Source organism: Ranitomeya variabilis, chromosome 6 (assembly GCF_051348905.1).
Source record: "Ranitomeya variabilis isolate aRanVar5 chromosome 6, aRanVar5.hap1, whole genome shotgun sequence".
Taxonomy (NCBI): domain Eukaryota; kingdom Metazoa; phylum Chordata; class Amphibia; order Anura; family Dendrobatidae; genus Ranitomeya; species Ranitomeya variabilis.
In genome coordinates this window covers 435,071,720-435,089,478 of record NC_135237.1, presented here as the reverse complement: position 1 = coordinate 435,089,478, position 17,759 = coordinate 435,071,720, and positions in this window count along the sequence as shown.

Sequence of the window (17,759 nt, the reverse complement as noted above, 5' to 3'; positions counted from 1 at the left end):
TTATCTCCTGGTGTAATGTCCCCATCTTGTACAAGCACGTGTCCAGGAACATCACCCGTGCCCTTACCAATGTGGTTACTTGGATTGTTCGCTTAACAGCTGACATTTAGACAAGCGCTTGTGGCCAGGGACGCTACATTTTACTGATGGCACACTGTGTGAAAATTGTGGAGGCAGAAGCCGAGTCACACCCTGGCATGGCACATGTGCTCCTGACACCGAGGATTGCTGGTCATACTTCGATTAGGGTTTCCTCCATCTCCTACAGCAGTTCCTGACCCCATCCTGCTCCTCCTCATCCTCCATCTTCGATGTGCTATCTCAGAGCACGTCGTCCACATCAGCTGGAAGCTATAAGCTCTGCAACACTGCCTCAGCGAAGTGACCACAGGCTTTGCTGAAGCTAATTTGTCTAGGAGACAAACTGCACACTGCAGCAGAGTTACTTAACCCCGTCACAACCAATGGTATTTTAATTTTTGTTTTTTTGTTTTTTGCTCCCCTTCTTCCCAGAGCCATAACTTTTAAATTTTTCTGTCAATATGGCCATTTGAGGACTTGTATTTTGTGGGACAAGTTATACTATTGAATGACACCATTGGTTTTGACATATTGTGTACTGGAAAATGGGGAAAAAATTCCAAGTGCGGTGAAATTGCAAAAAAAAGTGCAATTCCACAGTTGTTGGTTTTTTTTACCATGTTCACTAAACGATAAAACTGACCTGCCATTATGATTCTTCATTACGAGTTCATAGACACCAAAAATATCTAGGTTCTTTTTTATTTAACTGTTGAAAAAAAATCCAAAGTTTGGTTAAAAAAGGCGCCATTTTCCGAGACCTGTAGCATTTCTATTTTTTTTTTCAAATCTGTGGCTGGGTGAGGGTTTATTTTTTGTGTGCTGAAATGACGTCTTTATTGATACTATTTTGGTGTAGATACAATCTTATTGCATTTTACTGCAATGTAGCGGTGACCAAAAAAACTTAAGTCTGAAGTTTTTAATTATTTTCTCATTATGCCGATTAGCAATTGGATTAAATCTTTTTTTAAATTGATATATAGGGCGATTCTGAACTCAGCGATACCAAATGTGTGTATTTCATTTTTTTATTGCTTTATTTTGAATGAGGCGAAAGGGGGGTGATTTGAACTTTTATTTTTTTTATTTTTGTAATACTTTGAAAAACATTTTTTTACTTTTTGCATGCTTCAATAGTCTCCACGGGCGACTAGAAGCTGCACTATGTTGATCTCCTCTGCTACACACAGGTGATGATCAGATCGCCTTTGTGTAGCAGATATGCTCACTTGCTAGCAATCCAGCAATGGCAGGTATAAAGGTCTGTTGGAGACCTCTGGTTGCCATGCCGACCCATCACTAACCCGAGATCATATGATAGGTCACCCATGGGCGGGATTTACGACGCGCTTCCTGTAAGTGCGAGTTAAATGCCGCTCTCAGAAATTGACAGTGGCATTCATCTAGTTAATAGCCGCGGATGAATCGCGATTCCATCCGCAGTTGTCGCGGGCACATGTCAGCTGTTTATATCAGCTGATATGTTCCCGGAAAGGTGTGGGCAGAATCTGCCATACCAAGCTGAGAAGAGGCAAGAATACTGCCAGCCTGAGCACCACCAGCATACAGAATCGCATGGCAGCCAAGTATCCCAGTAGGTGGGCGGAACGCTTGGGTAAAAAATCTGTCTGAGGGTGTAAAAACTGCCACTTGCCCTGTATATACAGCCTTCCCAATCTGTTGTCCAGGAAGCAGGTGCCGATGCCTCCTGCCCACACATGTAGTTGCACACAACAGTCAGTAACCACATCCAGTTGTCCCAGTGCAGCGTTCAGTTGTCCCTGCCCCAGATGTTTAACAGGAAGAAGAAATATCCACCAACCCATAGGCTCAAACACTAAATGCCCTCATTGCCAGATTGCTAGCCCTGGAAATGTTTCCATTTCGCTTTGTGGGAACTGAGTCTTTCCATGACCTCTTGGCGGTGGCAGCCCCATGGTACTCGCTTTCCAGCCGCAACTATTTTTCCCGGTGTGCCATCCATGCGTTACAGAAGCATGTGTTACATAATATCAGCCATACTCTGGCAAACGCAGTCACAGGGAAGGTCCACCTAACCAAAGGCACGTGGACAAGTTCTTGTGGACAGGGACGCTACATTTCCCTGACAGCGCACTGGGTGAACCTGGTGGAGCCTGGGACTGAGTCAGAGGCTGGGACATCACACATCTTACCCATACTAAGAATAGTGGGCCCAACTTCCATCAGGGTCTCAGTCTCCTTGTATGCCAGTTCCTGTCTCTCTTCCTCCTCCTCAGCTGAACTTGCCTCCTCATCACTCCCCAGATGGGAGCTCTGCAGCACTGCCTTGGCAAAGCAGCAGCACGCTATACTGAAGCTCATTTGTTTAGGTGATAAAGCTCACAACACAACAGTGCTGTTGAAAGGGATAAAAGACGATGGATCAGTGGCTCTCCATGCTGAATCTCCAACCAGGTCTGGTTGTGTGCGATAATGGGCGTAACCCTCCTCTCCCAATCCTTGCTTCATGCCTGTCCAGCATGAAGAACATGAAGAGGAGGAGGCGTCGTGAGGAGGAGAGGATGGTTAGTGTTCGTCCTGGTGGGGACACTGATCGTTTGACTCTTTGTAGTCTTACACACATGGCACAGTTCATGTCCAGATATCTCCTCTTCCCACAATCGTATACAAGATTTCTCTCGCGTATCACCCCTACTCTGGAACCCTCTACCACAACACATCAGATTCTCGCCCACCATCGAAACCTTCAAAAAGAATCTGAAGACCCACCTCTTCCGACAAGCCTACAACCTGCAGTAACCACCGATCAACCAACTGCTGCATGACCAGCTCTATCCTCGCCTACTGTATTCTCACCCATCCCTTGTAGATTGTGAGCCTTCGCGGGCAGGGTCCTCTCTCCTCCTGTACCAGTTATGACTTGTATTGTTTAAGATTATTGTACTTGTTTTTATTTTTGTTTTTATTATGTATACCCCTCCTCACTTGTAAAGCGCCATGGAAGAAATGGCGCTATAACAATAAATAATAATAATAATAATAATAACTTGGTGGTGGCTTTAAAGCTCAGCAAGCTGGTACACGTTCCATGCATGGCCCATGTGCTGAACTTGATTGTACAGCAGTTTTTAAAAACATTCCCTGAATTGCCGTCCCTACTTGCCAAGGTACACCATGTTAGCGCTCATTTTCTAAAGTCATCTCAGGATTTCGCCGCTCTCGCTGCACTTCAGCAATGCTTTAATCTGCCTCATCACCAACTGATTTGTGATCTGTCCACACAGTGGAATTTGATTTTTCATATGTTGGCAAGGCTTAGTGAGCAGCAGACGGCAGTGGCTAAATTCCAGATTCTCAATGCCCATCAGAGTAACATTCAGGCCCCACACATAACAACTGCTGAGTGTGTGTGGGTCGCTGACACATGTGAGGTTCTTCAAAACTTTCAGTACTGCACCAAGATGGTGAGCGCTGATGACGCTATTATCAGCGTAACCATCCCGCTGCTCTGTTTATTAAAATGTTTGCTGCAGAATCTGAAAGAGGAAGCTTTGAAAGCCGAGCAGGTGGCTATGGAGCAATATTTTACATTGGCTGATACCACAGAGCCCAGGCTTAGACAATATTCTCAGGCCACATTGTGTGATGACGAGAACCAGTAGGAGGAGGATTAGGAGGAAGAGGATTTTTTTTGTATGTGCTACAGAGGGGAATCCCAATCCTTGCTTCATGCCTGTCCAGCATGAAGAACATGAAGAGGAGGAGGCGTCGTGAGGAGGAGAGGATGGTTAGTGTTCGTCCTGGTGGGGACACTGATCGTTTGACTCTTTGTAGTCTTACACACATGGCACAGTTCATGTCCAGATGCCTTTCCCAAGACCCTCGTGTGAAAGACATTCTCTCCACCATGAAATACTGACTGTGCACCCTTCTTGACCCACGATACGAGGATAAATTTCTTTCTCTCATGTTGAAGTTTTCAGTGTATGCATGCCAGAGGGCCGTAGTCCCCCTTAGCTTCTGGAAATGTTTTACCTCATCTCACATTTGGGTCATACCATTGTAAAAGAGGTAGACACATACCTTACTATTCATAAGGAACTGCTGTCTACACTTTAGATGCCCATTGTATATAGTCAGTGTGGGGATGTGGGCTACAGAACCCAGGGCGATGACACTGCTACCTGAACCCTTCAGATGCCCTACAATATGCAGGGAGTAAAACCAGTACAAAGTATGGCAGCCTCCTTGCAGAGCTGTCCAGGGCCGGTCTGTGACAAAAAAAGCATCCCTGCCACACAAACCCCACGAACCCACATACTATAACACTCCCCCCACACCCGATCAGTGGATTTCGCTATACTGTGTTGTGCCCTTCAACACTCCTCTTAAAGGCGTTATTTGATTAGCCATATGTGAATGCCGCCACAGTGCGCATGATCGACCACTTCTTTAGAGAGCTGGTTCTCGGGATCATGGGGGTCCCAGCGGTCGGGTCCCAGCGTTCAGATTCCAGCGACTACAAAGTTCTCAGGATAGGGTTACTTGGCATAATCCATTTAAAAAATGGGTTTTCCAATATATATATTTTTTATTTTCCCATAGTATTTCTGAAAATAATAAACCAATATTAACCCTTCCAAAGAACAATGTCGCCTCTCCAACAACAGGACAGGAAAAGTGATACTGTGCATTGTATATATACAGGACAGGAGAAGTGGTACTGTGCAGTGTATATATACAAGTGGTACTGTGCAGTGTATATATACAGGACAGGAGAGGTGGTACTGTGCAGTGTATATATACAGGACAGGAGGAGTGGTACTGTGCAGTGTATATATACAGGACAGGAGAAGTGGTACTGTGCAGTGTATATATAGAGGACAGGAGGAGTGGTACTGTGCAGTGTATATATACAGGACAGGAGGAATGGTACTGTGCAGTGTATATACACCATGTTCCAAATTATTATGCAAACTGGATTTAAGTGTCATAAAGATTTCATTGGTTTTCAAATAAACTCATGGATGGTATTGTGTCTCAGGGCTCAATAGTTCACTGAAATCAATCTTAAACACATGTGATAATTAGTTTTCCAGGTGATTCTAATTAAAGGAAAACTACTTAAAAATGATGTTCCATATTATCAAGCAGGCCACAGGTTTCAAGTAATATGCAAAATAAAAAGGATCTCTCTGCTGCTGAAAAGCGTTAAATAGTGCAAAGCCTTGGACAAGGTATGAAAACATTAGATATTTCACGAAAACTTAAGAGTGATCATCATACTGTGAAGAGATTTGTGACTGAAACAGAGCACAGACAGAGTTCATGCAGATAAAGGCATAATGAGGAAGGTTTCTGCCAGACAAATTCATTGAATTCAGAGAGCAGCTGCCAAAATACCATTACAAAGCAGCAAACAGTTATTTGAAGCTGCTGGTGCCTCTGGAGTCTCTCGAACCTCAAGGTGTAGGATCCTTCAAAGGCTTGCTGTGGTGCATAAACCTACTATTCGGACACCCCTAAACAGTGTTAACAAGCAGAAATGGTTGCAGTGGGCCCAGACATACATGAAGACTAATTTTCAAACAGTCTTGTTTACTTATGAGTGTCGAGCAACCCTGGATGGTCCAGATGGATGGAGTAGTCGATGGTTGGTGCATGGCCACCATGTCCCAACAAGGCTGCGACGTCAGCAAGGAGGTGGAGGAGTTATGTTTTGTGCCAGAATCATGGAGAAACAGCTGGTAGGGCCCTTTAAGGTTCCTCAAGGTGTGAAAATGACCTCTGCAAAGTATATAGAGTTTCTGACTGACAATATTCTTCCATGGTATAAAAAGCAGAAACATGCCTTCATGAGCAAAATCATCTTCATGCATGACAATGCACTATCTCATGCTGCAAAGAATACCTCTGAGTCATTGGCTGCTATGGGCATAAAAGGAGATAAACTCATGGTGTGACCACCATCTTCCCCTGACCTCAACCCTATAGAGAACCTTTGGAGTATCATCAAGCAAAAGGTCTATGAGGGTGGGAGGCAGTTGACATCAAAACAGCAGCTCTAGGAGGTGCTATACTACTCCATATAGTATAATGCACACCCCATAGGCCTACTCTATATTGTATAATGCACCCCCATAGGCAGACTCTATAGCATAAGGCAGGCCCCATAGGCAGACTCTAGTATAAGGCAGCCCCCCACAGGCAGACTCTATAGTATAAGGCAGCACCCCATAGGCAGACCCTGTAGTATAAGGCAGCACCCCATAGGCAGACTCTGTAGTGTAAGACAGCACCCCATAGGCAAACTCTGTAGTATAATGCAGCACCCCTATAGGCAGACTCTATAGCATAAGGCAGCTCCCATAGGCAGACTCTGAAGTATAAGGCAGCCCCCAATAGGCAGACTCTATAGTATAGGGCAGCACCCCATAGGCAGACCCTGTAGTATAAGGCAGAACCCCATAGGCAGACTCTGTAGTATAAGAGAGCACCCCATAGGCAGACTCTGCAGTATGAGGCAGCACCCCCCCACAGGCAGACTCTATAGTATAAGGCAGCACCCCCACAGGCAGATCCTGTGGTATCAGGCAGCTCTAGCCCCCACAAGCAGACCCTATAGTAAAATGCAGCACCCTCCACAGGCAGACACTGTAATAAAAGGCATCACCCCCACACAGGCAGACTCTGTAGTATAAGGCAGCACCCCCCACAGGCAGATCCTGTAGTATAAGGCAGCACCACCCCCCACAGGCAGACTCTGCAGTATAAGGCAGCACCCCCCACAGCCAGATTCTATAGTATAAGGGAGCAGCCCCCACAGGAAGACCCCATAATATGAGGCAGCCCCCATAGAGAAAAACAATAAATAAATACTCAACTCTCTTCTTCCTGCGCTGCTCCATGCTCCCGTTCACCTCTGGACCGTGGGCACAGTGACGTTATCACGCCCCGTCAGTGTCGGCATCGGTGTAGTAAAGCACTCGGCACTCAAACTTAGCTTTATAAGTGGTTTAATTGTATCTACGCTAAGTAGCAAAAAAACATTTCGGTCCTATTAGCCGGACCTTCATCAGTCACATAGCAGAAGTTGGACGCAGTCCGTGTCTCAGGAGTGTAGCCAAATCCAGCATATAACCTTAGAAGATCTAGAGCCTGCGTGCCTGGTCTGAAGGGGACGCGGCATCCACCACAAGTCCATGCGACCGCAAGTCCATGCGGTGGATTCCGCATCCCCTTCAGACCAGACACGCAGGCTCTAGATCTTCTAAGGTTATCTGCCGGATTCGGCTACACTCCTGAGGCACGGACTGCATCCACTTTCTGCTACGTGACTGATGAAGGTCCGGCTAATAGGACCGAAACTTTTTTTGCTACTAAGCGTGGATACAAATAAACCACTTATAAAGCTTAGTTTGAGTGCCGAGTTTTTTGCTACACTTCATGGTATTGGAACCTACTCTGGCACCTTATATACCGCTGTGCACTCGCTTATCTTTCTAGTGTCAGCGTCGGTGACATCAGATGCTGACAGGGGGATGATGGGAGAAGGAGTGTAGCTTCCCTCATCAATGCGGTCAGGTGCATCGGCAAGATGCCAATGAGTGCTATGTGTAAAAAGAGGTACACATGTGGCCTCTCATCATTAGAGGTTGTGCACTCCTGTACCACCCCAGTAGACGCGTTGCAAAGGAATGGGTAGGACCTGTGTGGTGGCTGGAGATCGTCACAATGCACCGTAGAACCTTCCTGATGTGGTCATATGATGCAACCTTGTGATCCAAAGGGGGCGTGGCCTTGCGTTCATCACCGCAGGTCCTCCTGCCTCATGGGGGCCACTCCCTTGATTATAATGGTGGTCCAGCTCAAGAAGCTGTGGATATGAAGCGAACGGAAGCAACTCCTGCAAAAAAACACGCGGTCTTAAGGAGAACTAAGGCAAGAAGGGAGTCTTTGCTGGACTGGGCGGGCCCTAAGCACTCTGGGCCCCGTCGCAGCTGCGACCCCTGCGACCCTAGTAGTTACGCCCCTGCACACATCCCTTTATAGAGGGAAATTCAATATAATACCTCTGTTAGCATACGCCATATGCAGCACCCCAGTAGGTGGGCTGAAAACTTGGGTACAAAATCTGTGTCTGAGGGTGAAACCACTGCCCTTCCCCTGTGTTACATCATTCCCAAACTGCTGACCAAAAAGCAGGCGCTAATGCCTCTTGCTCACAACCTGCAGGTGCACATACAGTGAGAACATTCATCAACCACGTACACTTTTTGGTCCCAGCGCAGTGTTCAGTTTTTCCTTGTCAGCATATATGTCTCTTTCCAAATTGTTACTTAGATAGGGCATACATATTTATTACCATTTTACATTGTCTGGTGCAGGCCAAGACATTTACTGGCTTTTCCAGGCTCCTAAATGGGACTTGTGTCTATTAAACCGTTGCTTTCCTTAAATTTTCGAAATTTGTTAGAAGAAAATTGTGGTGGGGTATTGGCCAGTTTCTGTACATTTTAAGCAGGCCTAAGAAACTGGGTTAATATGCTCCACAGACCTATTCAGGCCGCGGTCTTACACATATTGGAACATGGTCATTGCCAAGCTAAAGCCTTTACCTGAGCTCTGTAGCACTGCTTGTCGCCTGAGTAATGGCTACACAGACCTAATCACTCTCTAGCACATATCCTGTAATTACTCCTTTTTTGCTGTAAAGGAGTGCAAAGGAGACATACTGTCTGGTTGGGTAGTTTCCAGAAGAAGTGTGTAGGCTTGTGCAGATTGGTCAGTGGCACTCCTGTCTCTTTCCCTTGAGGAGGCTGCTTCAAAGTAAAATGAGGATTGTACATGTTCCTGGCATGACTGACCACAATACTGGTCCTCACTTCCATACACTGCATTCAGAATTTAATTCAAATGCTTTTGGTGTCTGGTACAATCCAATTTACAGACATTGATTATACAGCCCCCCAGCACCTGTATTATATTCATCTTATAGCGGCTTCACCCACTATGACAGTGGCTCTATTTGGATCCGGTGGCCAAAATGAACTGTGGAGCTCAAAAAATTCTGGTGTCATGGCACCCGCTGTCCCTCTGAAAATGTGAAGCGAGGGCCGCTTAATGACATGGCGTTGGATATGGTGGTGGTGGCGAGGAAAGACCAAAATTCAAATGGGCATGTTTTAGCTGGCATAGTAAAGTGCTGGGGAATATGTATATATTCAACTATCTAGCTAACAATTTGGAATGAGGGAGGGACCTCCCAAATGTATAATTGAGGGCCCTCACAAATGTAAATGTAAAAGAAAAAACTAAAGCCAAAATTATACGTGTGAACATATGCTAAAGGGAGGTATCATTTTTTTATTAATTTTATTTTTAACTTTGCGTTATATGCAAGTAGTTATGAAGGAAAAAATGTTTCTTAGTATTTTTCCCTGTAAAAAAGCAATTTAGGTTTGGTTTGGTGGGTCTTCTTATAAATCTGTAAAACCAACTCAATAGTCTGAAAACATTATTCCCAGATACCATATGTGAATTAGAAAGGCATGCAGGCATCTTCTCCATGCTGTTCTCATTTCAGCAGAAAAATATTCAGCTTTCCCATTGACTTGCATTGTATTCGTTATTTGGTACCAGTACCCGAATATTTGAAATTATTCAGAGCTAATTTCCCGAATCTGAATATTTCGCTATTCGATCATCAATAAATATGAAGCTTTTCAAGATGACCAGGTGGAGAAGGAGGAAGACATGAGACAGGGGGATACTGCCCAGCCTCATCTCATCTCATCTGCTCAGTGCAGATTGGGTAACAATGAGAAGGTAGAGCCTAAAGAAGAGAAGGAGGAACAGGAGCTGGCTGAGAGCAAAAGAGGCTAGTACCCAAACAAGCTTCGCCACATCTCTCCTACGTGGATCGGCTGAGGAAAATTGGGGAAAATATGTTGAAAAATTTCCCAGCAGACAACACTAGTGGCAGGGGGCAGACTTCCAGGCACAGCCAAGGAGGAGACGTGAGGGAGACACACACCAGATACAGCAGAAGCAGGGATTAGAGATGAGTGGTGTTCGAGTCAAACTGTTCGCCAATTTCAAATTCGAGCTGTTTTGGGCGGTGTTCGAGTCGTTCGACGAACCCGAACAATTTGCTTAAAATTCGGCTGTTCGAGTTTCTGTTCGATAACTGTTCGTTCACCAAAAGCCTAGCTTGATTTGCACATTAAAACTGTTTATCATTGTTAATGGACTGTTTCAGTGTATAGTGGGTGGGGGGGGGCGGGGGATAGATATGTGCTGAAATAACGCCAATCTACTTTTTTTTTTTCTTTCCCGCATTTACAGAGGGGCGGTGCAGTCTCTCAGCCTATCAGCAGTGCACACACACACAGCAATGTGCATGTGATGCACACAAGCAAGGGCATGTGTCATTGGCTGTGTATGTCACATGTCCTTGCCCTATAAGAACCAGCCATTTGCCCCGTCACCACCATTTTCTCACTGCTGCAGCTAAGTGTTAGACGGCACCGCTGCTGCTGTGGGCGCTATACAGACTAAGAGTGTTTGTTTGGAGCGAATTGTCAGAGAGATAGGTTTAGGGAGTCGGGAGGAGTCGGGACTAGTTGTAATATCAGCCCTTTTCAGGGTAGGTTACAGCAGTTCATAGCACTGTTTGCCAGGCAGGTCTGAGCAAGTGCTGTGCAAGTGTTAGTCACAGCATTTGGTGTAATCTAGCTCAGCCAATCCTTTTGGGCTAGTAGCATTGTCTGATAGTCAACTGAGTAGCCCGCTTGTAAAGCTAGCTACACCGCCTGTGTATTTAAATTGTTACTGCATCTAACCCAGTAAATAGTTTTGGGCCTAGGAGCAGTGTCTGCCCGTCAGCGGAGTAGCCCGCCTGTGAAGCTAACTACACCGCCTGTGTAACTCAATTTTTACTGCATCTAACCCAGTAAATCGTTTTGGGGTTTTGGCCTTAGTAGCAGTGTCTACACGTCAGCAGAGTAGCCCGCCTGTGAAACTAACTATACCGCCTGTGTATCTCAATTTTTACTACATCTAACCCAGTAAATCGTTTTGGGGTTTTGGCCTTAGTAGCAGAGTCTGCACGTCAGCAGAGTAGCCCGCCAGTGAAACTAACTATACCGCCTGTGTATCTCAATTTTTACTGCATCTAATCCAGTTAACAGATTAGGGCCTAGGAGCAATGTCTGCACGTCAGCAGAGTAGCCAGCATGTGAAACAAACTATACCGCCTGTGTATCTCAATTTTTACTGCATCTAATCCAGTTAATACAGTTAATAGTTTTGGGCCTAGGAGCAGTGTCTGCACGTCAGCAGAGTAGCCAGCCTGTGAAACAAACTATACCACCTGTGTATCTCTATTTTTACTGCATCTAATCCAGTTAATAGTTTTGGGCCTAGGAGCAGTGTCTGCACGTCAGCAGAGTAGCCAGATTGTGAAACAAACTATACCGCCTGTGTATCTCAATTTTTACTGCATCTAATCCAGTTAATAGTTTTGGGCCTAGGAGCAGTGTCTGCACGTTAGCAGAGTAGCCCGACTGTGAAACAAACTATACCACCTGTGTATCTCAATTTTTACTGCATCTAATCCAGTTAATAGTTTTGGGCCTAGGAGCAGTGTCTGCACGTCAGCAGAGTAGCCAGCCTGTGAGACAAACTATATCACCTGTGTATCTCAATTTTTACTGCATCTAATCCAGTTAATAATTTTGGGCTTAGGAGCAGTGTGTGCACATCAGCAGAGTAGCCTGCCTGTGAAACAAACTATACCACCTGTGTATCTCAATTTTTACTGCATCTAATCCAGTTAATAGTTTTGGGCCTAGGAGCAGTGTCTGCACGTCCGCAGAGTAGCCCGCCTGTGAAACTAACTATACCGCCTGTGTATCTCTATTTTCACTGCATCTAATCCAGTTAATAGTTTAGGGCCTAGGAGAAGTGTCTGCACGTCAGCAGAGTAGCCCGCCTGTGAAACTAACTATACCGCCTGTGTATCTCAATTTTTACTGCTTCTAATCCAGTTAATAGTTTAGGGCCTAGGAGCAGTGTCTGCACGTCAGCAGAGTAGCCCGCCTGTGAAACAAACTATACCGCCTGTGTATCTCAATTTTGACTGCATCTAATCCAGTTAACAGTTTTGGGCCTAGGAGCAGTGTCTGCACGTCAGCAGAGTAGCCAGCCTGTGAAACAAACTATACCGCCTGTGTATCTCAATTTTCACTGCATCTAATCCAGTTAATAGTTTTGGGCCTAGGAGCAGTGTCTGCACGTCAGCAGAGTAGCCAGCCTGTGAAACAAACTATACCGCCTGTGTATCTCAATTTTTACTGCATCTATTCCAGTTAACAGTTTAGGGCCTAGGAGCAGTGTTTGCACGTCAGGAGAGTAGCCAGCCTGTGAAACAAACTATACCGCCTGTGTATTTCAATTTTTACTGCATCTAATCAAGTTAATAGTTTTGGGCCTAGGAGCAGTGTCTGCACGTCAGCAGAATAGCCAGCCTGTGAAACAAACTATACCGCCTGTGTATCTCAATTTTTACTGCATCTATTCCAGTTAACAGTTTAGGGCCTAGGAGCAGTGTTTGCACGTCAGGAGAGTAGCCAGCCTGTGAAACAAACTATACCGCCTGTGTATCTCAATTTTTACTGCATCTAATCCAGTTAATAGTTTTGGGCTAGGAGCAGTGTCTGCACGTCAGCAGAGTAGTCAGCCTGTGAAACAAACTATACCGCCTGTGTATCTCAATTTTTACTGCTTCTAATCCAGTTAATAGTTTGGGGCCTAGGAGCAGTGTCTGCACGTCAGCAGAGTAGCCCGCCTGTGAAACTAACTATACCGCCTGTGTATCTCAATTTTTACTGCTTCTAATCCAGTTAATAGTTTAGGGCCTAGGAGCAGTGTCTGCACGTCAGCAGAGTACCCGCCTGTGAAACAAACTATACCGCCTGTGTATCTCAATTTTTACTGCATCTAATCCAGTTAATAGTTTTGGGCCTAGGAGCAGTGTCTGCACGTCAGAAGAGTAGCCAGCCTGTGAAACGAACTATACCACCTGCATATCTCAATTTTTACTGCATCTAAAATAGTTTTGGGCCTAGGAGCAGTGTCTGCACGTCAGCAGAGTAGCCTGCCTGTGAAACAAACTATACCGCCTGTGTATCTCAATTTTTACTGCATCTAATCCAGTTAACAGTTTAGGTCCTAGGAGCAGTGTCTGCACGTCAGGAGAGTAGCCAGCCTGTGAAACAAACTATACCGCCTGTGTATTTCAATTTTTACTGCATCTAATACAGTTAATAGTTTTGGGCCTAGGAGCAGTGTCTGCACATCAGCAGAGTAGCCCGCCTGTGAAACAAACTATACTGCCGGTGTATCTCAATTTTAGCTGCATCTAATCCAGTTAATAGTTTTGGGCCTAGGAGCAGTGTCTGCACGTCAGCAGAGTAGCCCGCCTGTAAAACAAACTATACCGCCTGTGTATCTCAATTTTTACTGTATCTAATCCAGTTAATAGTTTTGGGCTAGGAGCAGTGTCTGCACGTCAGCAGAGTATCCAGCCTGTGAAACAAACTATACCGCCCGTGTATCTCAATTTTTACTGCATCTAACCGAGTAAATCGTTTTGGGGTTTTGGGCTTAGTAGCAGTGTCTGCACGTCAGCAGAGCAGCCCGCCTGTGAAACTAACTACACCACCTGGGTATCTCTATTTTCACTGCATCTAATCCAGTTCATTGTTTAGGGCCTAGGAGCAGTGTCTGCACGTCAGCAGAGCAGCCAGTCTGTGAAACAAACTATACCGCCTGTGTATCTCAATTTTTACTGCATCTAATCCAGTTCATAGTTTTGGGCCTAGGAGCAGTGTCTGCACGTCAGCAGAGTAGCCAGCCTGTGAAACAAACCTTACCGCCAGTGTATCTCAATTTTTACTGCATCTAATTCAGGTAATTATTTAGGGCCTAGGAGCAGTGTCTGCACATCAGCAGAGTAGCCAGCCTGTGAAAAAAACTATACCGCCTGTGTATCTCAATTTTTACTGCATCTAATCCAGTTCATAGTTTTGGGCCTAGGAGCAGTGTCTGCACGTCAGCAGAGTAGCCAGCCTGTGAAACAAACCTTACCGCCAGTGTATCTCAATTTTTACTGCATCTAATTCAGGTAATTATTTAGGGCCTAGGAGCAGTGTCTGCACATCAGCAGAGTAGCCAGCCTGTGAAAAAAACTATACCGTCTGTGTATCTCAATTTTTACTGCATCTAATCCAGTTAATAGTTTTGCGCCTAGGAGCAGTGTCTGCACGTCAGCAGAGTAGCCCGCCTGTGAAACAAACCTTACCGCCAGTGTATCTCAATTTTTACTGCATCTAATTCAGGTAATTATTTAGGGCCTAGGAGCAGTGTCTGCACATCAGCAGAGTAGCCAGCCTGTGAAACAAACTATACCGCCTGTGTATCTCAATTTTTACTGCATCTAATCCAATTAATAGTTTTGGGCCTAGGAGCAGTGTCTGCACATCAGTATAGTAGCCCGCCTGTAAAACAAACTATACCGCCTGTGTATCTCAATTTTTTCTGCATCTAATCCAGTTAATAGTTTTGGGCCTAGGAGCAGTGTCTACACGTCAGCAGAGTAGCCAGCCTGTGAAACAAACTATACCGCCTGTGTATCTCAATTTTTACTGCATCTAACCGAGTAAATCGTTTTGGGGATTTGGGCTTAGTAGCAGTGTCTGCACGTCAGCAGAGTAGCCCGCCTGTGAAACTAACTACACCGCCTGGGTATCTCTATTTTCACTGCATCTAATCCAGTTCATTGTTTAGGGCCTAGGAGCAGTGTCTGCACGTCAGCAGAGTAGCCAGCCTGTGAAACAAACCTTACCGCCAGTGTATCTCAATTTTTACTGCATCTAATTCAGGTAATTATTTAGGGCCTAGGAGCAGTGTCTGCACATCAGCAGAGTAGCCAGCCTGTGAAAAAAACTATACCGTCTGTGTATCTCAATTTTTACTGCATGTAACTCAGTAAATCGTTTTGGGGCTTTGGGCCTAGGAGCAGTGTCTGCATGTCAGCAGAGTAGCCCGTCTGTGAAATTAACTATACCGCCTGTGTATCTCTATTTTTACTGCATCTAATCAAGTTAATAGTTTTGGGCCTAGGTGCAGTGTCTGCACGTCAGCAGAGTAGCCAGCCTGTAAAACAAACTATACCACCTGTGTATCTCTATTTTTACTCCATCTAATCCAGTTAATAGTTTAGGGCCTAGGAGCAGTGTCTGCACGTCAGCAGAGTAGCCCACCTGTGAAATAAACTATACCGCCTGTGTATCTCAATTTTCACTGCATCTAACCCAGTAAATCGTTTTGGGGCTTTGGGCTTAGTAGCAGTGTCTGCACGTCAGCAGAGCAGCCTGCCTGTGAAACTAACTACACCGCCTGGGTATTTCTATTTTCACTGCATCTAATCCAGTTAATAGTTTAGGGCCTAGGAGCAGTGTCTGCAAGTCAGCAGAGTAACCCGCCTGTGAAACTAACTATTCCACCTGTGTATCTCAATTTTTACTGCATCTAATCCAGTTAATAGTTTTGGGCCTAGGAGCAGTGTCTGCATGTCAGCAGAGTAGCCCGCCTGTGAAACAAACTATATTGCCTGTGTATCTCAATTTTTACTGCATCTAATCCAGTTAATAGTTCTGGGCATAGGAGCAGTGTCTGCACGTCAGCAGAGTAGCCTGCCTGTGAAACAAACTATATTGCCTGTGTATCTCAATTTTCACTGCATCTAACCCAGTAAATCGTTTTGGGGCTTTGGGCTTAGTAGCAGTGTCTGCACGTCAGCAGAGCAGCCTGCCTGTGAAAGTAACTACACCGCCTGGGTATTTCTATTTTCACTGCATCTAATCCAGTTAATAGTTTAGGGCCTAGGAGCAGTGTCTGCAAGTCAGCAGAGTAACCCGCCTGTGAAACTAACTATTCCACCTGTGTATCTCAATTTTTACTGCATCTAATCCAGTTAATAGTTTTGGGCCTAGGAGCAGTGTCTGCATGTCAGCAGAGTAGCCCGCCTGTGAAACAAACTATATTGCCTGTGTATCTCAATTTTTACTGCATCTAATCCAGTTAATAGTTCTGGGCATAGGAGCAGTGTCTGCACGTCAGCAGAGTAGCCTGCCTGTGAAACTAACTACACCGCCTGTGTATCTCTATTTTCTCTGCATCTAATCCATTTAATAGTTTAGGGCCTTGAAGTGATGTCTGCACATCAGCAGAGTAGCCCGCCAGTGAAACTAACTATACCGCCTGTGTATCTCAATTTTTACTGCATCTAATCCAGTTAATAGTTTTGGGCCTAGGAGCAGTGTCTGCACGTCAGCAGAGTAGCCCGCCTCTGAAACTAACTTTACGCCTGTGTATCTCTATTTTTACTGCATCTAATCCAGTTAATAGTTTTGGGCCTAGGAGCAGTGTCTGCACGTCAGCAGAGTGACCAGCCTGTAAAACAAACTATACCGCCTGTGTATCTCTATTTTCACTGCATCTAATCCAGTTAATAGTTTAGGGCCTATTAGCAGTGTCTGCACGTCAGCAGAGTAGCCCGCCTGTGAAACAAACTATACCGCCTGTGTATCTCAATTTTCACTGCATCTAATCCAGTTAATAGTTTTGGGTCTAGGAGCAGTGTCTGCACTGTCCAACAAGCCCTGTTGCAATACGTTATGATGTATAGCCTGGGCCAACGAGCTCAAGAGGTGGGGCAAATCACGCTGCAGGAGTGGTCTCAGATCAGGGACCTATGCACCCTTGTGCACAGTTTTGAAATAGCAACGAAGATGTTTAGTGCTGACGATGCCATTATCAGCATGACCATTCCGGTGATTTACATGCTGGAGCACACCTTACACAGTGTTCGGAGTCAGGTGGTGGAACAAGAGGAGGAGGAGGAACAGGAGGATTCGTATGCGGATGGGATCATATCTCCAAGGTCAAGAAGGTTGGCAGCACCAAAGCGGCTGGCATTGGAGGCTGGGGGAGAGGGATTACCGAGGGCGCATGGTAGCAGCCAAACTGTTGAGGAAGGTGCAGGAGGCGAGGAAGAAGTGGAGGATGAACTGGCACTGGGCATGGAAGACTCATCAGATGAGGGAGACCTTGATCAAATTTCTGTTGTGTGAGGTTGGGGGGAGAGGGCAGACGAAGGAAGCATGATTTTCACCTCGCCACCACCAAGACAACAAGGACTTGGTCCTCCTGGATGCGCAAGACACATGAGTGCCTTCTTGCTGCACTACCTGCAACATGACCCTCGGATTGTCAGAATCCGAAGTAATGCCGACTACTGGGTTACCACTCTCTTAGATCCTCGGTCCAAAAGCAAATTTGGCAAAATAATTCCTGCCATAGAAAGGGATTCATGCATGCAGGAGTATGAGCAGAGACTGTTACAGAATCTAACATCTGCTTTTCCACAAAACACCAGTGGTGCACGTAGTCAGTCTCTGAGTTCTAACTTGCCAACCGTGGGACTATCGAGCCATCACTCTAACCATAACAGTAACATCGTATCTGGTGGTAACAGCAATTTTTTCCAATCGTTTCAAGATTTTTTTAGACCATGCTTTGCAAGGCCACAGGAGACAAGAAGTCTGATGCACAGCCAACGCCTAGAG